Below are 9,328 nucleotides of genomic sequence, written 5' to 3' on the forward strand. Positions count from 1 at the left end.
CCACTTAAGCTGGAAGGGCCTTGAGCAGGTGGCGCCATGTGACAGCTGCACCCTGCTCTGTGTCTCCTGATTGGATGGGAGGAGCACATCTTAGCTTCCCCATGCGAACATGAGGCTGTGACGGGAACCACAGAGACGCTGGCCTCATGCGTCGGGAGCCCAGGGGACCTCAGATACTGCAAGATAAACGCAAACTCGGCAAGTGCCTCACGCACACTCAGCAGGATGTACTCGTGTCTAGCCTCCGGAGCAAGTGTCAATTGACGTTTTCCTTCTCCGCGAAATTGCGCTAAAGGTCAATGTGGCTGCAAGTTCGTCGCGCAAGTCTTGTAGGGACAGAGCTGACATTTTATTCAGTAATAAAAAGGAAATTAGGCACAGTAGACCATGCAGAAATAATTTCACCTTGTGTCACACCTATACCTCACATGAGAAACACACAAAATAGTTAATAGTGAATGTAATATTCATGTGGACCCCCCCACATTTAACATAAAATATTAGTTTTATGCCAATGTGTCCCCCCCACATTCTGACGCCCCTGGACAGATGTGTTTATATAGAGCAGGAGAAGCTGTATATGAATAGAGTATAATACTCAACCCCCAAACGGCAGTTCTGCCGATAATGAACATCAGTCCTAAGATTAATAAAACAAAAAATTAAATTAAAAGCAGATTTACAATGGGATGTTCCTTTTTCTAATAATAATAATACCCCAGACTGACTGAACATGAAATTTCAGGAGACATGTCAGGAGAAATCAAACTTTTTGGGAAACATACTCACGTCTCTTGAACCACATTCCCCCTGCTAGTTCATGTGTTTAAAGCAGTGATGCACCGATAAGGAAATTTCTGGCTGATACCAATAGCCTATTATTTCGAAAGCTGACACCAATACCGATTGTTTGGGAGGTTCTGTTTAAAGACACTACACCCAAATAAATGTAAGTATTTATGTTTTGCTAAGAAAACACCAACTCTGCCTTGCAACAGGTTCCACAGCACTATTTTTTACTGTATGTAACTGTATTCATCTTTATAGCATTCATATATTTTTAATTTATAACATTTATAACGGAGAAGGGCTCATCATCCAGTGTGATAAACTACATAATTTTCTAAGTAATATCTTTTAATCTTGCTCTGTCTGCACTGAAATTTCTTTTGCTGTCCAACGCTTGCATTACTGACGGACTAACGTTATGTGGGAGTACAGCAACTTTCTTTACTGGAATGCATTTGTTCTTCAGAAACCCTTCATACTTTTCACTGTCTCACCTGAAGGTGAGCGGTCAAAAATTATTGTGTTGAAATATTAGTAGATCCTCCACGTGAAATTTTACTAGAGCAAAATTTGCAGAACACATTTCTAATGACATTTTAACTAACGTTAAAATAATTCCACACAGCAGACATTTTACTTTTTAGCACGTAGGGCTGCAGAGCGTTATGGGTCACCATTCTAAAGGGGTCTATCGGTGGAAAATATCATCTCGTTTTTAACCACTGATTGTTGCTGTATCGGCTGATACCGATAGCTGGCCGATACTATCATTGCATCTCTAGTTTAAAATGTAACTTCGTCAGTCCTACTTAACTCCCCATTTCCTTGAGGAACGTTCATGTTTGCCATGCACATAAACAGTTCAACCCATTGCCTAACTATGCCTCAGTATAGCTACATTTTAACGAAAATATTTCAGTGAAGTCATACCATAATGCCTCATGTCCTAAATGGAGTATCGAAGAACAGCATTACAAACCATGTCATGGCTTTTGCGTAGCAAATTTTATTGCATTCGCAACAACCACATACACAATGACAATTAAGAATCCTTGATTCATACGCATGTCTCTACATCTTCCGGTATTTTCATAATAATATTCAAGAAATAATAGAGTGGGGGCCCCCCAGAGACCCCCCCTCCTTCTCATCTGCAGTTTTGAAGCCTTACATCTCTCTCTGGTGTCACATCAGGATCAAACTTTCCTCTAGGCTCCCAGACAGAAATGCTTTAATATTGGTTAATAAGTCAAGCTGGGTGAACCGTAGCATGTGGGTACATGTGACCAAAACTATCCTGCAGCTAAATGTTTGTCGGGAGCTTTGGAAGCTACTCTGTGAGCCCAAGCGCATTAGCATGTGATGACAGTCACGTTTCGTCAATGAAAATTCATTTGCGGAACACTACACCTTGGTTCACATGCGCCTCACTTTTACTAGTAGCCTAATAATTAAAGGTTAAACTGATCCCATGACTGCGAATGAATTTTTTTGTTAATTTGAATAAATAGAAGACTGCAAAGAAGCTAAGAAAGTGGTACCTAAAATATTGTGTAGAATGGTGTTGTACCAACAATTTAAAGGTTGTGGGGTCAAATCCCAGACAAAACATGTCATGTGTAACATTTCCATCTACTGTAAGTCATTTTGGATAAAAAAAAAAACCCATCAGATTAATGAGTTAATGTAAAATTCTGTGCAATAGCTGCCTTTGAAAGAACTTTACGCAAAATATTTAGAACCTTTAATCAGCACCAGGTAGGTGATGCTTGCGGACTAACTTCAGGATCAGGGAGGTCGCTGAATTTGTGTTTTTAGAGCATGTTTAAATGGAGCCCCCCACAGTTTCACCGTCATAGGTAGTATTCCAGTAGCATGGGAATACTTTGGGGTGTGTAGTATGACTCAACTTTCTGTGAAAATGCTAAACGACGTGACTAATTCAGAAAATTAGTCATCTGCATGTGAAGCACAGTAACACCATAATTTGTGGTAGTAGTCGAGTAGCTGTGTCTACTGTGTTTACTGTGATAACAGTATGGAGATTCCCCTCGCAGGAGATTCCTGTTTGAAATTAAACATAAAAATGAAATCATGTGCTGGTTTCAGGGCCGAACACGACTGGAAGATGTCAGCCGAAGTGGTGAGACATTACCGCTCTGGAAAAACAATGCGGTCTGATGTATTAAATCAAAGAAGGGTTTGATATTAAAACGCACCTAATACAAAGAAATGAACCGTCAGTGTTATGGCGATTGTGCCTATAAATGGATAAATGGGATACACAGAAATCATTTTGAGCTCCTTAGCTATGCTTTTGCAACTTTACAAGGAAAAAGACGCCTCACTTAGAAATATTGACACTTAATTCTGCAGCAGTAAAAAAAACATCGAGCCCGCATGATACCCTTCCTTGTATTAAATGCTCATTTGTTGTCCAATCGATTCGCTTACATCCCCATAATATATCGCATAAATCCTGCGCTGCATGCGATGCTCTCATTAACCCCATATGTGATCTTTCGAAAAAAAAAAAGAAATAATAAGAAAAAACCTCAGAAGAAAACGAGACCTTGATACAGTACACCCACGGGTAATTCGGTGAATATTGGGGGTGGATATTTCTGCAGCTTCCTGCAGGGGATCGAAGGACAGCTTGGTGCATGAAAGAGGCACAGAGCGCTGCACTTTTAAACAGGAAGCCTCTTTGGAAATAACCTGAGGCCACTTTGACGGAGGTATTTCGCTCACGAGTCGGTCTGCGACAGGTTCGCCGTGGAATAGCAGACAGAGCTGGAAATGGCGTGTTTAATCACACTGCACAAAAACCAGCCAGAGGTGTCATGCGAAAAAAAAAGTGTTTTGCAAAAGTCCTCAGGATGGTGTAACCCCTGTCCCAAAGCTTACGCTGCGCTTTATACAGCAGAGCTGCTTTTCATGCAGAAAACACCATATTCAGTACTTAGGCCTATTTTTAATAAGAACACTTTCGTATTTATTTCTATGAATGACTGTACATTACTGTGTTGTAATGGCAGTTTTATTGCTACATCTATAGTTAATGGCCTCTTTTTGATAGCGAGATTCACACCTGGGAATGAAAAAACAAATCAAAACACGCATTGTTGCAAATGCCCCAAAACACAAAGCCATCCATCTGTCTTTAATGACGGTGTTTGTGGCGGCTATTGGTTCTTCAGCTCTTCCCAAAGTGTTCATTCTTATTACAGGGAGAAGCCCGAACTGAAGTTTTACCCATTTCTTTATTCATAAACAAAGGAATTAGAAAATGTGTTAGCATCTTGTAGGTAATGTTTTGTTAATTATGTGTATTATAAAATAAAATACTGAGGCCAGGAAACTAAGATCCAGTCTGAAATTTTGATTACATATGCACTGAACAGGCCACACCTGACCTGTGTGAAATCTGTGTTGCAGATTTATTGAGCTTTTTGCAATACTCGTGGTACTTGTAACTTCTCCGTTTTGCTTTGATGTCTGTTCTAGTTACGTTTGTGGCTCTGGCTAGGGTTGGGTTAAGTAATTTTGCTCAAATCATATCTGGTATTGGTTTAACCTTAATTAACCCTTACATACTGAACGAAACCAGCAGAGATTTTAAAGTTTATAACCCCTGAGAGAAGTCGGTTATGATAAATTGCAGCGTCTGATTTTATCTAATTTGATATTAACTGCCTGTTTCCAACCAAAAAAAAATTGAAAATCTATGCAAAATCGTGCATGGATGGCACAACCTGCACCAAGTACGTTTTAGTTTCAGTTCCTGCAAAAGGAAGCGTTTGCCTGAGGAAGCATTAAAAACACCGCCGAATATCGATCAACAGCGCGATGTGGAAGAAATCCTTTGCATAAAAACAAGTGCAGCATTTTCAGCAGCGTCACAGCAATGCTGCCATCTGTCGATCATTTGAGAAAGTACATGGGTCAGGGTTTATCAAACGCAGCCAAACAACACCCAACACTGTATTTCACACCGTGAACCTCAGACGGCAGTACGATGATTACAGTACTGATGGATAGATACACATTTCACATCATAATCTACAGCAGGACAAGGCACATGCAGAATGTTTTTCTACTACTTCTACTATTACTACTACTACTACTACTACAACTACTACTTCTACTACTACTACTACTACAACTACTACTACTACTACTACTAATAATAATAATAATAACATTTTTACTAAGTCTAAAACTTTTTTCGTTAAATCTGTATTTCTGTTTATTTTTCATGCTCTTATGGCACATTTTTAAATAATCCAGTTACTTTTTTCTGTAAATGGTGTTGTTACAGTAAAAGAGAATTCTGAAATAGTTTCATATTATAGCGAAGTTTACGCATTTACTTCTGCACCAAAAGCAGAAAACATTGCTCAAAACCAAATGCAGGTTGAGTGACTTAACAGCTTGATCTAGCGCCTCCACAAAATATACGTATATAGAAAAATGTCTGCAAATGAAGAATGTCTTTAGACTTAATTTCATAGAAAAATACATAAAAAATTAGAGCCAATAATAGGCCTACTTACTGTAGAAGCCCATTTACTTTATGTGTATTGCAGTGAATCTGTGGTGTTAAGAAAGTATATACTAGAAACTGAAGTAATGATTTTAAAGAACTGACCCTTAACAAATGGGGATTTCATTAAAAAGGGTAAGATATTACTCACCTTATGTCAGCTGAAGCTACTGCCGCCATAGTGAATGGAACATTCCTATTGACAGCCCGGTTTTCTAGATGGCAGTAGCAAACCTCCATGTGGGACAAGCAGCCCTGTGTGTGTTTTCAGAGTAATCCTACTGCTCACATGGATCTGTAGAAGTATGGAATGATGTTGTGATGCTCAGAATCAACTCAGCTCCAACTCTGCTATGTGTGATTAGGCACAGGGCATGTTGCTTTGCTCAGAACTGTAATTGTGATAGTATAATGACTAAGACATGGCACATCTAAAATGTATGAAGGTCTGCCTTAACAGAAGTGTTTGTGAAACATATCTTATTGACTCAGGAAGTGGGACCTGCGTCCTGTAATTCATTTATTGTTTCTGAATCATATTTTTCAAAGTGAAAGATGCAAAAAACAAAAACAGATCTGATCTAGATAAGATGGGTTTTATCTCGTTTTTTTGTTAACCTGTGGTCCAGCACCTTTCAGCAAAAGTGGTTTTTTGTAGACAGTTAAGAAAACAGCATTGTAGAGTAAGCTTTTGCTATATATGTGCACAAGCAAAATGCATTAAAATACATATAAATATATGCTATATATTTTATATATATATATATATCAGTCTATTCTGCTGAAAACATGGAATATTCATGCTTTTTACCTTTACCTATATTGTGTTGTCTTCTTTTTGATAAGATGGTGAATTACAATACCTAGAAGTTCTTTGTTTCTTCTCACTAGACTGCTTTAGAAGACAGTTAATGACCTCCAGACATGACCTTGCTAATGCCAGGCTTGTCTCTTGCCTGTCAGGGTGTTAACCAATGCGCCATGCAATGTTACTAGACAAAGTATGTTTTAGAATGTCAGTCTCCCACACACAGTACACCACAAACAAACAAACAAACAAACAAACAAACAAACAAACAAACGGACAAAGTTTCAGCTTCAAGAGGATGACGCTAAATCATTATACTCGCTGTATTTTTTCTTTCTTGGATTCAATTAAATTTTTCACCTGAGTGGATGACATGCCCTACAGAGTATTGCAAATAGTTTGGTTTAGTTCGAGGTTTCAACTTGGAGAGGATCCAGGAGTACGCAGTCTCGTGTTTTCTCTGTGGGCTCTGAAAATGCTTTTTAGCAGTAATTGTTATTAATGAAGTTTGCAGAGATTCCGGCTGGGAGATGTTAATAGGTTTCTTCTACAAGTCTAACAGTCATTAAATGGTCACTCCTGGTTTATGCACTGCTCGACTCTTTGTCATTTCACTATGGAGCCAGGGGTGGCCCTTATTGCCTCTTGCTTGCCATTACTAGCAGACCTGTTAATCATCCCTCCACCTTGGTCAATCCCTTGAGTGGCTGAGTCTGAATCACAAAAGCATAAATCATTTAATGATATAAAGAAAATAATAATGTCAAAATATTAACATAACCTAATGTTTAGCATATAAACCAGTGTTGTTGTTTGTGTAGTCAGTATATAATATGAATTGTGTAATATTAGTTGCCTATTATAATGTTAAACAAAAACAGGATTGTGTCATTTTGTTATGGTTAGCCAGCTCAAAGGGAACAGCCTTATCTGAATGCAGTGGCCTAATGCTCCTCTGGGAATTATAATTAATACATCCTGCACTAATTATATTATGAACTTTCTATATTGAAACCCTGTAGGAGACCGTGCTGGGTAATATGTAATTAGGTGATGTGGAGGAATCTGAGGAGGGTATTGAATCATTGGAAGTGTTGTTTAGTTGTTTTTTGCTGCTATATTTTATCAGTTTTGTTGACAAACAGTCATACACTGCCATCACTGAGGCATCATCAGTGGTTTTAAGGAGCTGCATGTGTGGTTTGAACCTTTGCCTCACAGGTGGGCTTAGCTGGATGTTTTCCTATTGGAGGAGATACATTAGCATTTGTGCTACAACAATCTTGCCTTTTCACCTATCCCACCTTGCTTTGGCGTAGCACCCCTGGAGTTGGGAGTGAAGAGCCTTGCTCGGGGGCCCGATGACAGCATCAGTCTGTCGGCTCCAGGATTCAAACAGGCGACCTTCCGATCATGGGCACAAACCCTAACGTGCTGAGCCACAGGGCACTTCTGGGTGTAACTGCAAAATACAGTCTCTCAAATGAGCAGCACATCAGTTATACATTGTTAAAAATTTCTTATTACTTTCTTATATTCTTTTTTTTTTTTTTTGATTTTATTAATTGACTAATAAACAAATGAACACATATGCACACAACTTCACCCAGAGGTTAGACAGCTAACAATAATAGTGACTAAGACAAAATCATATTTACATCATTTAAATACCTCCACTAATTCAATGAATGATGTAATGATACATAATGATACATGTAACAACATGCAGCTGTATAAATCATTTTTTTTTAACTCTGAATACTGCTTACTCAGTATAGGTCACAGTGAGCCTAGAGACTGTCCCATTATGATATGCCCCCCATGACCCATCTCCCCACCCATCTGCTAGCTTCTCAGGAAGCAACGGGCACAAGGCAAAGGGACACCTCGAACAGGAAGCTAGTTCCTTGCAAGGCACAGAGATATACATTCATTCATTCATTCATTTTCCAAACCGCTTATCCTTCTGGGTCGCGGGGGGTCTGGAACCTATCCCGGAAGCTACGGGCATGAGGTGGGAAACAACCCAGGATGGGGGGCCAGCCCATCGCAGGGCACACTCACACACCATTGACTCACACATGCACACCTATGGGCAATTTAGTAACTCCAATTAGCCTCAGCATGTCTTTGGACTGTGGGGGGAAACCAGAGCACCCAGAGGAAACCCCATGACCTATACAAACTCCACACACATGTAACCCAGGCGGAGACTCGAACCCTGGTCCCAGAAGTGTAAGGCAACAGTGCTAAAAATTAGATGTCTTTTCTGTGTGAGTATCCCATTCCTGCTCTTTATACCGTGAATATAGAGGAAACATATTTCTTCTGGCCCTTTAAGCGATCAGGTGCCCCTACGAATCAGCCCTGATCCTGTACCAGTTCTGTGATTGGTCGCTTATATCCATCAGGCTCTTCTTAAGGCTCCAGTGCCTGTTATACTCTTGATCATGTATCTAGCAAACAAGAAATGTTCGCTATTGCGTAATCAGAATAATCAGCCGCTGAGAATTTGGATAATGTTCTTCGTTGCAAGAAACACTTCCTTTTTTTCTTCTTCTTCTCAACCCATTCATAAATGTCAAAGGTCACATCATGAGAAGCAGTGTATTTTGTACATGCAAAAATTCTGTTCGTGATACTTAGTAGACAGTTTTATCCAAAGTGACATTTTACTACGTCAACAGTAGAAACCAGAGTCTGGACCCAGAGGCTGTCAGGCTAAACCTGTATGCTGTTAGTCCTTCTGTTATCTTATGATACCTTCCGATCATTGACACTTTGTCCACTGGGGACTGGATTTACAGTATACAGTATTAAGGCCCCCCCTCCCGCTCGGCTCAGAGGAAGATGCCTGCCTGGAACGAAATCACTCAGGTATTAGTCACTACCACCACATCCTCTACATCTCACCTAGTGTAGGCGGACTGGGGACATAAACGCGTGTGTTGGAGATCTGAGCATGCTCCACTGTTAAAGACCCCCCCCCCCTCACCAGCACCACCTTCTTCCGAGCACCACCAGGTTTCGTTAGCATGCCACGGCACTACGAGCTATGCGGATGGAAAAGATGTGGGTGGGGGTCGCAAGCCAGCACTGTACATTACTCATTGTTACACCAGGGTTTCCTGGAAAGGAAGATGGTGGCAGATTCATTGATAATAAAAAAAGGACCATTACAGGCA

This window comes from Paramormyrops kingsleyae, chromosome 16, assembly GCF_048594095.1.
Source record: "Paramormyrops kingsleyae isolate MSU_618 chromosome 16, PKINGS_0.4, whole genome shotgun sequence".
NCBI classification, from domain to species: domain Eukaryota; kingdom Metazoa; phylum Chordata; class Actinopteri; order Osteoglossiformes; family Mormyridae; genus Paramormyrops; species Paramormyrops kingsleyae.